The 19,853-nt window shown below is 44.0% G+C and overlaps 1 protein-coding gene and 1 long non-coding RNA gene across 2 annotated transcripts in view; both read right to left on the bottom strand.

The window, feature by feature from the left end:
• The window catches only part of LOC117019999 (secretoglobin family 1D member 2-like), a 66,797-nt gene that overhangs the window by 5,286 nt on the left and 41,658 nt on the right, over positions 1–19,853 (bottom strand). The gene's annotated exons all lie outside the window — the stretch shown is intronic.
• LOC117020002 (uncharacterized) lies at positions 9,076–12,031 on the bottom strand. Its single transcript, XR_004422614.1, has 3 exons — positions 11,869–12,031; positions 11,318–11,505; positions 9,076–9,285 (listed from the first exon to the last, which is right to left on the bottom strand). It is a non-coding gene; the product is annotated as an uncharacterized LOC117020002 (long non-coding RNA).

Here is a 19,853-nt window from a genome sequence, read left to right as displayed (position 1 = left end):
ATTTGTGTTAGGATAAAGAACTTAATACAGAAACAATGCTCAGCACAGGGTCTGGCAATAAACGTCAGCCACTACAATTACGCAACACAAAGGAAACAGTGTAAGTAATAGTCAAACAGAATAAATCACCTCATTCCCAAAGACAAATATCAAACTGAGCCTAACCAAATCAGCCAATGGGGAATGTTTATTTATCCCAAAGGCTAACAAAATGTACTTCTGAATTTGGCTATGGTTCCATTGGGTTTTATCTCAGTTAAAGGAGAAAAATGAGATTGTTACTTTTCAATCATCTCATTTTTGTGTTATCATCACATCTAAGACTGTTAATGTAATTTTCAAATCCTTAATACTGAATATTGGAACTAAGGGTAAAGGGTGGTGGGTGGGGGGAGGTATGATTTATCCCGAGGCACAGGGCCTCTGGACTGCTGTCCTCAGCAGGATGCACTGGGGACAAACATCCTTTTGGCTGCGGTGGAACCCAGGGCTTCTCCAGGACTAAGTCTGACTGGTTAACACGTATGTGGGATGGAAACATGGAGGATGTCACTTCTGGGTCTTCATGACCATATGTACTTTTACATAATACTTCTCATCTTGTTAGTCTGGTTCTCATTTCCCACCTCCTCTCTCATAAACATTCTCACTCCCATTTCCAAAGACAGAAAGCGTACATATCATCCATCACGTCTTACACAGCGTTGACTCTGCATGTATAAATCTCTAGACTCCCTAAAAATAATGGAAAGTCACATTTTGACATACACAAAATTTTGCTTACAGAGAGTGGTGTCTAATTCCATGCTTTGAATAAAATGAAAGGAGGACCTAAATTACCCGTGGGGATAAATCATTAAAAATAATTTTGAGTGATATATCACAATGTCTTTTTCTGGCCAATATCCTAGAGGAATCCAACAATTCAGGTGACATTGCTACCACAAACTTATCCTTGTTGCATCTGCACAATCATGTGACAAATATTTTCAGAATTTTTATAAAGATGAAAAACATGAGTAAAATTGCCTTATTTTAGCCATAAGTGATATTATTCAGGGCTATGTAGAATCAAGCAGGCCCCATTCGTCTCATTAAGAGTTGTATTTATCAATAACATTTGACTTCATATATATGAGAAGTATGAAAAATTGAAATGGGTATGTTTATCCAAACTGTGAGCATCCCTGATGGCGCCCTGATCAGCAACGTACCTTATCTCACAAACTCCATCAGCCATGTTACTACTCCTCGCGATGCCATTGTGCAGGCCTGAGCCCAGCAGATTATGCCCTGAGCTCCTCAGGGAAACTTGTGGGCTGATGGAGCCACTTCTGTCTACTCCCCGGACGACCTGCCAGCAGCCCTCGTACACCCGACAGGGACTCAGACCTCTTGCTACAAGCATGAGCTGCAACGGGAGGCCCATGACATTGATAGGCCGTTCAGCGTCAGAGATGGTTTCCTTCACCTGTTGGCCAACTCTTGCCATAACTCAATTGTTCTATGATGGCTAAATGTCTTTCTGTGTCCTACATTCAGAGAAGAATGAAGGAAAAAAGCCGAAATGCTTGGTTTGCTCCAGAATTTTCCAATAATTATTCACTGTGTGCAGCTCCCTAGTTGTGACTCTCCAAATGCTGGGATCCAGTCCATGTGCCAGTTCAGACACAACATGGAGTTTGAAGACCCTTCACCCAGGTTCACCTTGATTTTATCCCAAGGTGAACCCATCACGGGGCTTGTCATGTGACGCAGCCGTACCATGGACTCTCCCACGATGGCCTGGCCCTTCCACAAATCATTTGTGATGAATCATTCATTACAAATACATTTAGCCTCAGCAATGTAATTTTTCACTTTGAATTTGAAAATAAGCAGTTGTATTTTCATACGAGGTCGGAGTTTTATGGTCCCGAACTCATCCTAGAAAAAGTGCTGCACACCTCGGTGCTGAATATCACTATGATCACCTGGTTCCCTCTGGTTTCAATAGAAGTAACGTTAGCACGCATTTCTTTAGAGTGATATTGCCATTGACTTTGACAATAGATTTTATTTGTTCTAAATAGTTTTCTTCTATTATTAATTAGCTTAGGATTTTTACTAGGAAAAGTCACCAGATTTTGTCAAATATCATTAATTCACGGAGTTATGAGGTTTTTTTGTATTTATTTGTTGAGGTGATAATGTTGATTAAAGTTTTTAAAGTTGAGGTGGACACTTGTTTCTGGAATCCACTAGATGTGTTTAACTGTTTTTAAGAACAAGACTCCTCTCTGACGTATATCTTCTTGATATGCAGAGGACAAATTTGTTACAAACACACACACACACACACACACACACACACAGACACACACACATTGACATACTACAGCAGTTAGGGGAGTGCTCAGGGGACCCTATGACTCAGGGGGTCTAGGAAAACAAACTCTTTTCACAGTAATGTTAAGATTTATTTGACTCATTCATTCTCATTCTCTCACAAGTGTATAGTAGAATTTTCCAGAGGCTACATGACCTGTACATTGCAACAGAGGTAAGACTGAAGCAAATATGTGAATCCAGCTGTCTTCTATTAAGCCAGATCCAGAGACTGGGGAAGATCTAAGTAATGCTACTCCAGTCACTGGGAGGGAGATATTTGAGGTTTTTCAAAGCAGGTTTGCCACCACAACACAGGTGTCATGAGAAGCATCACTAAATCTAAGTGAACAGGGGAAAGGAAAAGACTCAAATCAACATTGTCGTCTTGGACACGTTGATTCGGCAAGTCAACCACTACTGGCCATCTGATCTGTAAATGTGGTGGGGTCAAGAAAAAAAAGCAAAGAACAATTTTTTATTAGAATTTATTGGGTGACAAAGGGTAGTAAAATTACATGGGTTTCAAGTGTATGATTTTGTAACTTGAGAAGGGAGCTGCTCACATGGGAAATGGCTCCTTCAAAGACGTCTGGGTCTTGGATAAAGTGAAACTGACCTGAGATATCACCATTGGTATCTCCTTGTGGAAATCTGAGGCTGGTCGGAGAAGTAAGAGTTAATAGGAGAGAGTTTGTGAGCTGGCAGAAGCGAGCTTCAACATTCACTGCTTGGCTCTGACTCCCCTGGCTAGCACTGCACCTGCAGGCTGACAAGCACCATATATTCATCACAGTGGGAGACAAATATTCTCAGCTGCAATGGCAACCCCGTACAAACTAACAATCTCCCATCTAGATGGGAACAGAACGGTTCCCAACCACAACAGCAACTCCCCTGCAAGCTGAGATCCATCACAGATGGGAACAGGACAGTTTCCAGAAGACACTTGTAACGGCAACGTCCCTGCAAGCTGATAAGCACCCTACATCCTGCATGGAAAAAATATGGAACCCCAACACTCCTTCTCATCGGGTCACCTCTCTCCCATGGGACTCTACTCTGGCTTAACTTCTGCCAGCATTTTTCTCTTACCCCTCTGTCTCTGCAGCTGTCTCCATCCAGCTGCCCTGGCCAACTTCCGCCAGTATCTCTCTCTTACCCGTCTTCCTCCGCAGCTCTCCCTCTCAGGCTGAGCTGTCAAAACTTCTGCCAGTTCCAAACAGAACTGTCTTTCTCTCTCTCTTAGAGTTCCAATAAATCGTCTTACTTTTGTATAGTAAATACTTTTGCATTCTGCGAACGACCAGGGGTTAACTCTATGCCAAGACAGAGACCAGCAAATATTATTTGACCATTGCCCATGCTCCAGAACACAGAGACTTTGTCAAACACGAATACAGGCTGACGGTGCTGTCCTCATTGTTGCTGCTGATGTTGGTGAAATTGAAGCAGGTCTGCCCAAGAACGGAAGACCCATGATCACACACTTCTAACTTACACACTGGCTGTGAAACAACTAATTCTTGGTGTTAACAACATGGACCCCACTGAGCCACCTTACAGCCAGAAGAGACACGGAAATCGTTAGGGAAGTCAGCCCCTGCTTCAAGCATATTGGCTACAACCCAGACACAGTAGTATTTGTGCCAATTTCTGGTTGGAATGGTGACAACATGCTGCAGCCAAGTGCTAACATGCTTTGGTTGAAGGGATGGAAAGTCCCCCGTAAAGAGGGTAGTGTCAGTGGATCCACGCTGCTTGAAGCTCTGGATTGCATCCTGCCACCACCTCTTCCAACTGATAAGCCTTTGCGTCTGCTCCTCCAGGAAGGCTACAAAATTGGAAGAATTGGTACTGTCCCTGTGGGCCGAGTGGAGACGGGTGTTGTCAGACCCTACACAGTGGTCACCTTTACTCCAGTCAGCATTACAACTGAAGGAAAGTCTGTTGAAATGCACCGTGAAGCTTTGAGTGAAGTTCTACCTGGGGACGACACTGGCAAGAAGTGTCTGTCAAAGAGGATTGTTGTGGCAATGGGCTGGTGACAGCACAAATGACTCACGAATGAAGCTGCTGGCTTCACAGCTCAAGTGATTATGCTGAACCCCCCAGGACAAATCAGTGTCAGATGCGAAACCTGTGTGTTCTTTGGATCAACACTGGGACTTCCTCCACTACTACATATGGGAAACGCCTAAGGAAGAGTGGCCTTTTATCTATATCTGGTGTTATTTCTGCTCAGACTTTAGAATTTGACAATTTGTGGTCTAAATTTTTTTTCTGGGTGTGAACTTTGGGTTTTTTTTTCACGTTGTCTTAAGGGAAAGAATCATCTATTTACATAGACTAAATCTATGGGAAGGGGGTCTGTTGTTGCAAAGCGTTGTTGCCACGCTTCACAGGTGAGGACGCATAAGGAAACAGTAACTTGGTTTATAGAGACCCAAAGTTGTAAAATTAAAGTCCACATATTACATACTAAACTTGGTGTAGTTACATCAACATTGAGTAAAGTTGTTGTGTCAAATTTAGTTTTTTAGCTATTAAAATGTGAATTCTCACATTTGAAATCCTGAGGTAGTTTTAAGAACCTAAAATGAGGCTTAAATAGTATTGAGCACTGTCTTACTACAGTTAATTGTATCCAGATTCCACGAAAAATAAATGATACTGAAGTTGGATAAAAAGAGAGTGAGAGTGAGAAAGAGACATTTGAGTAAAGAACAAGGAAGTGAGAGAAACTGAAGAGCGAGTAAAACAGGATTTAGCAATTGTTGCACACTGCATATTCTTATGTGTTTTAGAAATGCACTTAAAAGTAATTATTTAAAGTTGTTTTCAGCTGTTGGACTGTGTGTTTTTGGAAAACACACTGCAGAGACAGGACCAAGTGGGCAAGGTATTCTATTTTGGTACCTAAGTACTTCCTGAGTCTCTGATCTTCTTTACCTTCAAAATATTACACTTGTATAACTCCATCTTCCTACTTTATTGTCATTATCTGAGCAGATTAAAAACAATGGTTTGGCATTATCACATCTCCGTCCCATGTAGTGGGCCAGGACAGGGAAGATGCTCCTGACCCACCAGAGTCTGCGGATGAGGCAGTGGGAGTGTTCCCACGGGGTGGAGGCAGTGAAGCGTGCACTGATGGGAGATTCTCGAAATGAGAAGGAAATGGGATAAAAGCGAAGGGCTTTAAATTATCACCAGGAGCCAGTGTCTCTAAATAATCTCACTAATGACACGCTCCTCCCGGACGGACATTCTAAATGATTGTTCTTGACGGGAGCAGACTGTTCCCAGAGGCCTGTCAATAACACGTGGTCAGGAAAACTGCTCAGCACAGTGTCAGAGGGTAAATGTCAGAGATTACACATATGTAAAAAGCAAATAGAAATACTAAGTCAAACAGAAGAAATCACCTCAAACAGAAAGTCAAATATCAGAGAGTCTGTCTCTGCCAGCGAGGAATGTTTATTTATCCTGAATGCTAATTTAATGAGCTTCTGAATCTCCTCTGTTTCCATTGGGAATTCTCTCAGTTAATATAAGATCACTACTTTTCAATCACATAATTTACCGTTTTATGATCATGACTGAGTCACTGTTATTGTGATTTTAAGATCCTAAATACCGGATTTCGGAACGAAGGCTGAGGAGGGCGATCGGTGGGGATAAGAACCACTTCCCCCAGGCACACAGGGTCTCTGGACTCCTGTCCTCAGCAGGATGTGCTGGTCACACATGTCCCTTCTGGCTCAGGTTGGCATTCCAGGAATTCTCTAGCCCTTTGATCTTCAAAGTGGTGAACTCATGCCAGGGGGCTAAAAACTTTTCAGGAACCACTTCTAGATGGTAACATCCAATGTACGTTACACATACATACGTGTGCTTTCACTGACTTCGTTTCTTTCCTCCACTTTCATAATCATTCCTGCTACAGTTTACCAAACACAGAGATGGACCATCCTCCATCGGAATCTCCATATAGACTACTGACTGCATGTACAAATCGCCAGACTTCAAGAAAAAATTGAAGCATACTGTGGTGCAGGAAATGTTTTCAAAAGAAAGTGATTTCTACTTGCTTGCCTTTATAAAGTCAGAGGAGGACCTAATTAAACCGTGGCTGGAAAACCATTAAAAATCATTTCAGTGACAATATGTACCCTATAGCTCAAAGGGATTCAAAGAATCAGGTGACATCACCACTACAAACTCATTCTTTTTGTATCTGCACATTCATGTGACAAGTATTTTCAGTATTTACATGCTTAAGGTGGAAACCATGAATAAAATTTCGTCATGTTAGTAATCAGTACTATAATCCATAAATATATAAAATTAAAGAAGGGCCTCTTTCTGTTCATTGAGAGACGCATTTAGCAATCACATGATACAGTACATAATTAAGAAGGATCAAAAGTGCCCGTGTCAGGTGTTTATCTAACATTGTAAGCATCGGACTGGTACCCAAAATACCAATGTACTGCATGTCATAAACTTTCCAAACCCACTTCATCCTTCATCCCTTGCCGTAGTGCACTGTAGATCCTTAGGGATTGATGCCCTGAGGTTCATCCAGGAAACGTGTGAGATGATGCACAGCTGCTCGCTGCTTCCACAGACCACCTGCCAGAAGCCCTCGTCCACCGAACGCGGGCTCACAATTCTTGCTATCAGCTGTGAGCTGCCAAGGGAGGCCCATGACGTGGAAAAGGCTGCTGGACATCAGACATTGTTTCCTTCATCTCGTTCACCAACTCTTGCCATGAATGAATGGTCCTATGTTATCTCCTTTGGTTCCAAAATAAGAAGAAGAAGGAAGGAAAATATCAGAAATCATGGTTTCCTCCTGCATTTCCATAGCATTTCTCCTGTGTGCCCTGCCCTACTCATGCAGTTCATCGTGCTTGGAGTCCTGACCAGGTACCATTGGGACACAACCTAGAGCTCGGGGACACACTCCAAACGGAAGGGAACGTGCAGGTCCTGCTCTGCTGAGCTTCAAACACGGCGACGAGCAGGAGTGGTTTCATTAGTTCATTCACCTCTCCCACGTCCCATCCTTGTTTTGGGGGCCAAACCCTCAGACTCGCAGGACACTCTTGGGGAGATCGGTAGGATGCCCCAGAACACTGCTTCTCTAAATATGTTTCTCACGCACCAGCAACGTCAGCACCAGCCGGGAGCTTGTATGAAACGCAACTTCTTGGACCTCAATGCAGACCTATTGATGAGAAAGACAAGGGTGGGACCAAGAAGGTATCTTAGCAACACCTCTAGGTGACTCAGTCGCGGGCTCCATTTCAGAATCAACACCTTTTAGCATCTCACATCGGTTGGCCAAGCGCAACTTGATCTGTGTTTCCTGATAATTGGTCCAGGGAATAATTTAAGCTGACACCTCTTTATGAAAAAACTAAAGAGAGCTCTAGGACCCTGGAGTGTCCTTCCTCCTGGAATACTCATCTCCCAGATGCCTCACACTCTCTCCCTCACCTCCTTCATATCTAGGCCGAAACGTGACGACTATAGTGAGCCCTTCCCTGTCCATCCTAATTAAAACCGCACACCCACCCTTCCCCCTCTCCTAAGTTTCCTCTGTGGTCTTTCTCACCTCCCAATATACTTTTTAATTTACCTCTTTACTTGCTTCATTATTTTTCTCCCCTTGATAAATATAAGCATCCTGAGAGAAGGGATTTTTGGTTTTTTCTCACTGATATATCCTGATGCCAAGAGCAGTGCCTGATACAAAATGTGTGTCCAACAAGAAGTTCATGAGTGAATGACCGTGAGTGTAAGAATTGCTCACAGGAGGACGCAGTCAAAGGATAGACAGTGAGGGAAACAGTGAGAAGAACTTGTGTTCTGCTAAGGATCGAGATTCTCTGAGGCTTATGATAAAGGAAGGAAACCATAATTATGGAATCTTACCTAACAGCCCACAAGGGCTGGAGAAGTGATAGATCTGAGAGTGTGAAAGGGATGAAGCAGGTGTGTATGTGTCCTATTCATTGATTAGCACATCAATGGCCACTGTCATGGGGACACAGACAAACAAGCGTTTTTCCTGAGGTTTGGGGTTATGGGCACAGAGGGTGCCCAACTGTGATGAAAGATTTTATTTGTTTTATTTCTTTTTTGTTTTTTTTTCTTTTCACAGACCCTTGTGTCGAGGGCTGACTTTCAATAGATCTCAGTGAGGGAGCTGCTAATGAGAGATTCTAACAACCCAGTTGAGGCTGTAGATCCAATCGTAGGGTGCAGACAGGAGTCATCCCTGCCCTGCCTGAGTCCCCTTTCTCGCTGCTGTTCCCCTCCCTGCACACTCGGGCCAGGGACACAGAGAGCCCGGTCATGGTGAGCAGGGCTCAGCTTGGGCACAGGGACTGAAGGACATGTGGGATGTTGAGTTTGACGCAGCCACCAGGACCTCAGGGCCTGAGCGAGGCAGAGATCGTCTGGGAAGATGGGGGTGAGAGGGGAGGAAAATCACTTTCCATAGAAGGGTCGATGTTGGGCTACAGGTGGTAAGGAACAGCGTGCTGCTCAGAGTCTGCAGTCCTGCCTCTGTGAGCTCTTCATGAATAATGGGGTGTGAGTGTGTGTGTGTGTGTGTGTGTGTGCGAACACATGCGAGTGTGGTGTGAGTCTCTCTAAAACCCTCCATTTTCATCAGATCACAAGAAAAGAACATTAGATTTGCAGATACTTTATTGAAATGACAGTGTATTTGAGGTTTCAACAATTGTCTTGGCGTTTTCAGATCAAAAGACAAAAAAAAGAAACATAAGTTGTGGTTTCTACCAATAGGCACTCCGTTGTGATCATTTTCTATAGTCCTCTGAGCCGAACGGTTGTGGAAATTTAATATTCAGCACACCAGACACTGTTATATATTGTTTGCTGGAAAACAAAACAGAGACATCTCCTCCATTCCAATTCCTCATAAGAGGAAAATCTGGAAAACCAAATATTTCTTTCATTGTTTTCCTGGATTTGTCTACACACATCTGACATTCAAGGAAAATAGCGCTGGCAGTAAAATCAGAATTACCTCATCATTTAGTCTATTTTTCAGGAGACATTAATTGGTAGCTAAGAGGATTCCTATTTCCAGGTCTCTCCAACCCCCAACCCCAAGGGTCCCTTTAATAATTTTATCAGTTTGTTTCCTGTTCTTTGAAATACGGTATCTAACAAAATTATGCAGTGTTACCAGATTTCAATATGTCGGCTCAAATACGATGACATGTGAACGTTTAGAGTTCCTGTATGATCTCACATGTTAGAAATAGAGAACACAATCTGATGCCTCCACCATATCCTTTGTGGGCCACAAAATATCGGAGATGTGCACTCTGATATATTTGTCTAATCTAGGGGTTTTTTTAACTTTTATTGGGGAATATGGGGAACAGTGTGTTCCTCCAGGGCCTATTCGCTCCAAGTCATATCCTTTAATCTGTTTGTGGAGGGCGCAGCTCAGCTCCAAGTCCAGTCGCCGTTTTCAACCTTTAGTTGCCATGGGCGCAGCCCACCATCCCATCTGTGAATTGAACTGGCAACGTTGTTGTTGAGAGCTCGCACTCTAACCAACTGCTGAACTATCCGGCTGCCCCTAATCTATATTCCTATAAAGCAGTCGTTCCATTTTTGAAACATGCAATTATTTTAAATGCACATGACACAATTGTTACCATTTTCACCATTTTAAATACACGGTTCAGTAGTGTTAAGAATATTCCCTTTGCCGAGCAACCAGACCCCGGATGTTTGCATCTCGCTAAAGTGCAACTCCAGCCCCGTTAAACACTCCCAAGTTCCTCTCCACCCAACTCCTGGAATCCATTACTCCACTTTCTGTTTCTAAGACATTCGCTACTCTAGAAAACTGACGGAAGTGGAATCATGCTATATTTGTCTTTTTGTGACTGGTTTTTTTTTTTTTTTATCATGTCTTCAAGGTTGTTTCATGTTGCACCCTGTTTCAGAATCTTCCTTGTGACGGACACTTGTACGTTTGATCTTTGGCAATGCTTCTAAATTGTCTACCCTGGGGTGTGTTAAGTGTTACATTAGGATACGGAAAAAGTCTCCGTAAAAACTAAACAAGTCTGTCATAATTAGAAAGATTATCTCATTGTTAAACTACTGATTTTAATTTTAAACATTTCCCTCACCCGTGGTGGGTTCATACCCATGATCTGCATGTGTTGTTCATGGGTCTTTAATTAATGGCCAGGGATTCAGTCTTTTATACTAACAAATGTGGATTGCTTGAAAGTGCACTTTAGATTGTGTTAGTAAGATATGCGCATTGTTAAGATATGTAAAGGAGGTGGGGGGTGGGAGATGAGGGTAAGGGGGATCAAATATATGGTGATGGAAGGAGAACTGACTCTGGGTGGTGAACACACAATGGGATTTATACATGATGTGATACAGAACTGTATACCTGAAATCTTTGTAATTTTACTAACAATTGTCACCCCAATTAAAAAAATAATAAGATATGTGGAATAATCCTTAAAACAAATTTTCAGGACTCTATTAGAAAGTCTTAAAATATTTGACTATTCGATCTACAAACAAGTAAAATTTATTATTCAGATCACTCGTACAAGTGAAGGAAGGTCTCCTTAAGAATCAGATATTTTCTGAGCTGAGGGTTAGGGGAGCTTTTGCCCAAGCGATTTCCCCCCTCTTGGTCCTTTTCATTTATCATTCACTAAGGATTCCACAAAGTGAAGAGACAGAGCAGCACTGCACCTTGGATGGCTTTCCTGGTGTCACAGTATTATTCACACTCACCAACAATGGAAGTCAGTGAAACAAAGCATGGTCAACACTTGCTTGGGCATAATTAGTGACAAACTTAGAACCTGCTTGCTCTGTCCAGTGGATTCAAAACACTTAAAGAAGAAATCGAAATTACCAGAACCACTTGGGTGTTTTCCAGAGTTTTATAATCCTGGTCAAGAAAAGATTGCTTCATTTCCTTTAGTGCGTTTGCAGTGTCTTCATCATCTACGAACTCTTGAAAATCCTCAACGAATTGATCAACACCCACTTCAGAAGACACTGACTCCTCTATCATTTTCTCAAGGAGCGGGCAGCCAGAACCTGGGATGGAAGCATGCAAAAGTGGGCTCACTTACAGAGGTATGAACGCCGTTTTGGGCGTATATAGGGTGTGTCATCTGACATCCCAGTAGAGACACACATTCAGAAAGATTATGGTCAACGGTCTTGAGTTCTCAAATCTAGGAGAGTAAACTCAGGATCTGGGATTTCATTGAAGCCCTGAAACATTTGTCTCCTTACACCCCCATCCTGGCTTCCACAGCCCAGAGAAGCCAACACACGAATATCGAGGACCCTGGAGAGATGAGAGGCTCTGTGCTGGGCTGTGGGGAACAGGAGGTCGTCCACACGGGCCCTGACAACAACCTGCAAGCAAAGCCTGCCCTCCTTGTCAGTGCTCACCTGCAAAGCAGGAGAGGGGCAGGGCGATCAGCATGAGGACTGTCAGCAGCTTCATGGTGCAGCGGCGGCGGTGGGCTGGTGACTGCGGTGTGGCAGTGAGGAAGGAACTCGCTTTGGAGCTGAGTGCCCTGAGCTCCTGCTTTTATTCTCCTGGTGGCCATTGTCATCCCTCCCCTCAATGAGGGAAGGAGTCACAGGATGCACCTGGCACTGGGCCAGGAAAACACACTGAGAAACACCAAAAACCCAGCCAGCCTGTCATCTCTTGGTAGAAAGCAAGGAGACTGACTTTTTGAACCAAAAATGACTTTGGAACTGCAATAATGGCACATGACAGTAGTTGCAATTACTTCAGACATGCTTGCTGAAAAAAGGACAAGCTAATTACAACATTGTGAGCCGTTTTGTTTCACTATTAGGGTGGTTCATTATGTCCCCATTCTCCTCCTCCTTTTTTTCTTTCCCTTCCGCGTCTTCGTGTTGCTTCTCTTTTCCTTCTCTATCTTCTAGATACAAAATGGTTCAGACCCTGTGTGTCTGTTCCTCCTGCTTCAGGGGACACCTGGGCTGGGTACAATACCTCATTCCGCCTCTGGCAGACAGACTTTCCTCACCCACAGAGTGGAGTGGGAAAATATTCAAGTCTCGCCTGCTTTGAAGACTGTTTTTACAAAGAATATCTCACTTATATAAGGAAATTTCATGAGTTTAATTATAAATGTAGAATTAAATTTCGTCCATATTTTGTTAGCTTTTTGCTGTAGCTTACCTCTCTCTCACTGGGGAGAAAACGAACACACGTACAGTTGACTGTGAGATCCAGGGAAAGTGATGGTGTAAAGAGCAACAAACAACGTGTAGTGCAGCCGTCCTGTAAAGTGGTCCAGGCAAGCATCGGAGCAGGGACTTTGAAGCTTGGATGGTGAAATCCCGGGGAACATCTGGGGAAGAGTGTTCTAGGTCAAGGGAACAGCCAGTACAGAGGCCCTGAGAGCACATGGCACTTGGCAAGGGAAGTTAAGTGTGCCAAGTGTGTCAAGAGATGGACAGGACAGCCTCACAGGATAGAAAAGCCACACGCGTTTGAGCAGGGACAACATGAAGGTAACAGGAACAAGAGAAACAAAGTTGGCTGACGTTGAAAAAAAAAAGAAATGGCTGAGAGAGCCTGAGAAATGAGTCAGCAGTGAATTCCCTGTGAATACATTATTCTCCGTCTGGATTATTTGGGACTCACTTTTTTAGTAATTCAGGTGGAGCTTAAGTTGCCAAGGACACTAATGAACTAGGAAGAAGCTTGAAAGAGAGAAGAAGGTCACGTTCTTATGGGTGTCCCCTCAGCCAGCTGACCATTGCTGGGCACTTCATTCCAAAGGCAAGTGAAGGACTTTAGCGATGAAACGGGCAACTGTCTCCGTGAACGGGATTTCATGAGGACTCCGCCTGGTGCATCAGTCATTACGGAGCAGCCCTGTCACCTGCTGACACACTGAGCCCTTCACAGCTTCTTACTCAGGAGACAAAATCCCACCTCATGTCCATGAGCGCACCGTAAAGTGTGTGTCTCTTTACCTCCATGTTTCCTGCAAACACATGAGGACCATTCTCAGGGGAATCAAATACAATAACTGCTCACAAAAGCTCCTGTAAAAGCATCGGTTGAAAAATGGAGATGGAAAAACCCACAAGGTGAGAATGCCTGTATTGCTGGCCTGATTTTTTCCTCCTCCCAGAAGCACCTTCACTCATGTCCCCAAATTCAGAAACTAGAGCAGTGAAGTAGCCTTCGGTGTCAGTGTGTGTGACATTTATTGATCACCCTCTGTGACAAACCAGACACAATAGGTTTGGGGTGGAGGTGAATTATTCACAGATTTTACCTTGGATACCCTTTTCTCAGGAATAGATTAACGTGAGGTAGAAGAATTACATTTGGCTTCTTTCAGGCTCATACTAGACCTGAGGTGAACTCATACAAATATTTGTTCATTTGAGGCCTTGCCATCGTTAATAAAAGTGGTGACACTCAGTGAGAGCCACTTTTTTCTGTGAATCATGCATTGGCACAAAGCCTATAAAAGAGTTCTGCAAATTAGATGATCCTTGAGTTTCTATTAATTGTAAGTTAGTGGTATACATTAGCCCCATGGTATTTTCGGGACAAGATACCTTCCATTTCTTCTGTTTCACTCATTCTGTAAAACTGGTTCTGCTCCGCGCTCCTGGGCTGTTGGCACTTTAACCTCATGCATGTGCTTTGGACGTGAACCTCTTCTTCCTTAAGATCATGCCAAAGCCTACAAATTGGGTGGGGAGGTGCTTTCCCCGGCCAGAGACTTCAGGAAAGGCTGAGGTCTTGGGGACAACTTGATGTCCATCGTTCACGATTTCCAGGCCATTCCAAGCACAGGCGTCTCCCATGCCTGTGGCCACACTGGTGTGGAGATGTCACAGCTGTGTCCCTTTGTACAATGGAAATCGTCCTATGGATGTCGTGAGGCCTGAATGAGTTACAGTGAGGAAGTCCTCAGAACAGAGCTAGGCACAGAGGAGGTGCTCCGAACATGTCAGCTCCAGCCAGTCATTTATAACCTGAGAAAGGTGTTCTGATAAACCTTGAAGGACTTCTGGGACCATTATAGACCACTGAAAACTCTGCTTCTACTTCGCATTCTCTAAAAGACCTAGAGATATCACGTTGCGATGTGAAGCAGAAGGTCTAAAGTAGGACATAAAGTACTTTTTTGATCCATGCTTCCTGGATTCTTTTTCTGACCCCTTCTTGAGGAGTCTTATTCAGATAATTTACATAGAAGTTGTTTTTCGAACATATTCTACATACTTTTGGCCTGTTCATCTTCTCAATATCCACCTCATACCTCTGTTAGTAGTTTTCTACATTCAGTAAAACATGAACGGCAAACAATTGTAGAGCACTTACTCGTTGAAGGGCACTGGTAACTGGCCTTTTATCTTCACAGAAACCCAATGAGTAAGGTGATGATGACATTTATTCACCAAACAGGGGCACTTTGGAAGATCAAAGAGGTCACTAGCTGGACGGAGTGCCAGGACAGCAGCAGGAACCAGGTTTCTCGTGAGCAAACTGAGACGTGAGGTCACCCTCCCCAGGAGGTGGGCATCTCATTTCTCCCCAACTGCAGACAATGGGACAAGAAAGGTCAAGTAACTTGACCAAGGGCACACAGCTGGGGGTTGGAAGAGCCAGTAAGGGGCCATGCTTTCTGGCTCGAGAGGCCCTCTCCACACTATGGGCCTCCTCAGCCTGACCCTTGTGGACCTTCACTGGATGATTCACAGTGGTCCTGTGACCTTGACCTGCACCACTGCCCTGTGTGAACTCCAGCTTGATTTCTGTGCAGGCCGCACAGTTTTCAGCTCAAGGCATTTGCTCCCTGTGATGCCCCTTCTCCACTGTCCTTGCCTCAGTCCCCCTGGGTTGACCTCTTTATGCATTCCTGACGCCACATCAAAGACAGCCTGCTTCTTATGTCCTTTCCTGGCCCCGAATCTCTGGGGATCTCCTTCCCAAGACCCCATGACTCTCCGTGTGCACGTCTCTCCTGGCAACAGGCCCAGGCCCCTGGCTCTTTCCCCGTGTTGAGGTTTTGAAGGGCGTGACCTGTGCCCTCTGGTCTTTGTGTGACAATATTGATAGAAGGTGCTTACCTAATGATTGTATAACTGCTTATCAGGATGGATTGTGAGTTATTACATGTTTTATTCTTGGGTTTATTCAGACAGAGAATGTCATTTGAAATTAAATGTCTAAGGAAGGCAAGGCTCAAACACAACATCAAGCCTAACCCAGACCTCAGCGTGACATCCTGGTGGTACCACCACGTTCTTTATGTTCCTGGAGAGGACTTCGGAGTCACCACAGGGAGGGCGCAGGTGACCACAGGAGGAAGTTGGAGACCTATTATCCGGTACTGGGCCACCTCACTCTTTCTATTCCTGAGAAGTAAACAATAACTTGATCCAATCTAACCCGGATCCTTCTAATGACTTGGGAAAGGAAACCGGATTTGTAAGCCGAGCCTGGATCAGGAGTCACCTCCAGCTAATTCTCCTTGGCTTCTTCACCAACACCCTGAACTTTGCATGACTTACATTGCCACAAAATGTGTGGTTAAATATGTGATCTCAATACACATGTGAGAACTCACATGATTTATTAGGTATCTACTGAATTAAGAAGTTCCCCTCCTCTTCCTGCCCACGTTTTCTAGCTAACCGTTCAGAATGTGAACCCCTGGCCCCTAGGACCATTATAAGGGGAATATAGAGAAACTGATATAAATGATTTCACTGCTAGAACCATGATTCTTGCTGCAGCTCCTTCCTGCTGGTTCTTTCTGAAAGGAAAATCTTTTTCTTTAGGCCAATGTCCAAAAGGTCACAAAATGTGTTTTGATATAGGAATGAGTGGGCTATTCAATTTCCTATTCTTCACTTCTGGGAAATGTTCTAGTTGTTTGTCCTTGGTGACTTTCTTCCCACCACAGTGTCTCTCAGTCTAGAAGCCTATTAGATGGACATACTACATGGAAGCTTTAGCATACTTTTGTTTCTCACTTATTTGTGTTCTTTATCCTTCCACTAGGAATAATTCACTATTGTTACACATATTATTTGTCTTCCAACTCCTTTATTATCTTTTCCAGCTGTCATATTTCTAATTTTTCCAGAGCTGCTTGTAGTTTGAATGTTTATTAACCATAAAGAGAGTAACAGATCTTAGTAATCTGAGCTTTCTGAAGACCCAGGAAAGTGTCCCACGAGCGAACAAGACTGGCCCAGGAACCTAGACCAGTCTCTAAAGAATATGAATCTATTTAGAACTTTCTTGTCTAAAAACCCTGAACTTTGCATGTTCCCATTTTTAGCACTAAATCTGTCAGAAAAGGTGGTTATCAGGTGGGATAGAAGAAGGGAAGTAAGGAGAGCAGAGAAGGAGTAGTCTTAATTGTCAACCATTGTGAACTTTTGATTCTTATCCAGGCCGGGATACACTAATCTCTAAAGGGAGAGGTTGACCTTCATATCACAGGAATGGAGAGCCATTGAGAGTTGGCTTTAAGTAAGCTTGTGACAAATCCGAGCTTTGAATCATATCACTGTATATGAATACAATTCTGTATGCAGTCAGCTAGATTGGAAACATGGGGATAAATAAAGATAATTCAAATGAGCAAACCTTCAAAACTTTTATCTCCAGTGAGCTTTTTCTCAGAAGGTGGCAGAGGACATGCTCCACCCAAAAGAATATTGTCATCCAGAGTAAGATGGATGCAAGGAGAGGACATCTGAGGAGGAGAGCCTGCAGAGACAGCAATTATGCCTGTCCAGGGAAAGCATTAGAAGCCTCAAAGGTAACGTCAAGAGACCCTGCAGAAGTCAATCCTTTGTACTTGGTTAACTCGGTTTGTGAGCCTGATCCAGAGTTTCTAAAAAATTACTGGTATCTTCAACAAAGGAAACCCAGCCTGCCAATCGAACAGGGAGCTGCTCCAGACATAATTTGACTGTCAGATGTCAACACTCTGGGAGAGTTTGTCCAGGGAAGGTGGAAACACAGGCCCTTCTGTCACCTACAACTAACTTCCTGCTGCCTTTCAGAGAGCCACAGACTGTGGAGACTGTCAGTGTGCTTTTGGTAAAATATACACAACATAAATTCACCATTTCAGCCTTACTTAAGTGTACAATTACTTGCATTGAGTACATTCACAATCTTTTACTATCCATTTCCAGATACCATCACAAACAAAGAATCTAGCCATTAAATAATCACTCTTTAACCTGTCCTCCAGCGCCAGTGTTTGGAGTCTTGCATATCTCACCTCCCACTCTGTGAGCATCTCATGTAGGAAAACGTCTTGTATGAGATCCTAAGTTTATTAGTTTTATAACAGTGAAACGAATGAATGACCTTCAATTGCCCGGCTTGATAAAAGTAGCCAGGGAAAGGTCACCAGGTGACCACTTTGGTGATGCTGGCAGTTGTCTGACTGTCGTGAACAGTCTTGTTGACCCCTCTACTTCAGTGGTGGCCTCCACAGTCACTGGGTGTCTGCACCCTTAGGAGGCGGAGGTGAGAAAATGGGGACTGTGTGGGTTCTACCCATAGAGATCCCCGTATATTGGTCCTGGAGTGAGGCCTGGGAAACACTTGCTTTTGAAATCGTCCCAGTTGCTTGTAACACAGAGCCAGGGTTGAGGAACAGTTGGTGGGACTTTCTTCATCCCCACAGGCAATGGTGGGAACAGTCTTTCCATTTCTGGGGACTAGTAACGACAGAGGGAAACGGAACCTGTAAACCTTCCAGGATAAATTCCACCCATTGGGGTGCTCAATACATGTAATCTCTTAATCTCCTTAGAAATAATACTAATAACTGATAAAACTTTTTTTATGTCATTACGTTTTTCACTACTTTCTCAAACACTACTGTGAAATGAACATTAAATCACAGAAAGACAAAGTGACAACAGAGTGATGACTGCCTGTTTATATGTGTAGGTCTGTGCACGTCTCTGGGTGTGTGTGTGTGTAAAAGTGTGTATCTGTTTGTGTGCCAGTGGGTATAAACATATGTCTGTGTGTAAAGGTTTATTTTACGGTATGAGAGTCAGGGAGGGCTTCACAGAGGACGAGACGTGAAAGGGACCTTAGAGATGAGGTTGTCAGCTGTCCTGTGCAGGGAACGTTACAGAGGCAAAGGGAGTACCTCATGTCCTGGTACACTGGTATGACCCACGTAACACGCGAGTGGCAGTTAGACACCTATGGCTGAGCACAGAATCCTGGGTGAGCAGGGAGAAGAGGTCGGAGGGATGCCAGGGACGGGTAGTGCCCGGCCTCGTGTGCGACACCAATGGTGGACCTGGTCCTCCCAGCGATTCCAGTCTGGGTCTCTCAGGGGGTTGCGAGAGCTCCTTGTGTGCACCATGCATAGTATGCAAACTGAACATGCAATGTGTTTCACAAAATAGGGACCAATCCGAGTGCACATGTTTCCTGATGTGATTAGGACTACACATCTGTTGTAAAAGAATTGGAGACAACCGATAATAGTAGATAACTGTTATCTTCTATTTTCTCAATCACAGTTTGAATAAATATCCTATTATAATTGGAGAATGGGCTTAGGACTAAGAATAAGTCTTCGTGCTTGACACATTCAGAAACACATGACGTCTAGTATTTCAGGGTTACAGGCGTCAGATCCGATTCACATTTGTTTCAGGAGGGTCACCGTGATGTCCATGAGTAGGGTGTGCTGCAGGAAGGGTATCAAGACCCCAGGAGACCACTTGGGAGACTTTAGCACCCGCCAGGCAGACTAGGAAAGGACCGTGAGGATGGCTGTGTGGGGGAAAGGACAGGAGCCGCGTGGGGCTCTGGAAGTGGACGGGGCAGCACGTAGCCGACTCTTAGATGTCAGGAGGGAGATGCATTGCAATAGGGTCATAATAGTCCCCAAAAGATATCCACATCTGAAACCTGGAACTTGTGATTTATCCTCCAAGGCAAAGAAGGACTTTGCAGAGGTGATAAAGTTACAGATTTTGAGTTAGGGAGATATTCCTGAATTTTCTTCTGAATTCTAGATGAAGGAGGCACAGGGAGATTTGCAAACACGGAAAGAGGAATGCAATGTCACCTCATGGGGCACTGATTATAGTGATATGGGTACAAGACCAGGCATGTCACCAGCCTTCCAAACTGGAAGTGCTATGAACAGATTTTCATCCTGAGTTTCCAGAGCCAGCGCTGCCCTCCTGACACTGTGTGTTCGGCAGACTCTTACGGATTTTAGCCTTTAGTCCTCCCCACGTTGAGAAAATAAGTTAAGCCACCACGTGTGTGACGGTGTGTTACAGCCGACCCTGGAAATGAGTCCGGGGGCCTATGATGTATCCAAGTTTTCTGAGTCACCTCCATTAGCCTGGGTGGG

The sequence above is a fragment of the Rhinolophus ferrumequinum genome, unplaced genomic scaffold (genome assembly GCF_004115265.2).
Source record: "Rhinolophus ferrumequinum isolate MPI-CBG mRhiFer1 unplaced genomic scaffold, mRhiFer1_v1.p scaffold_52_arrow_ctg1, whole genome shotgun sequence".
Taxonomy (NCBI): domain Eukaryota; kingdom Metazoa; phylum Chordata; class Mammalia; order Chiroptera; family Rhinolophidae; genus Rhinolophus; species Rhinolophus ferrumequinum.
This window is presented reverse-complemented; position numbering and strand designations above follow the sequence as displayed.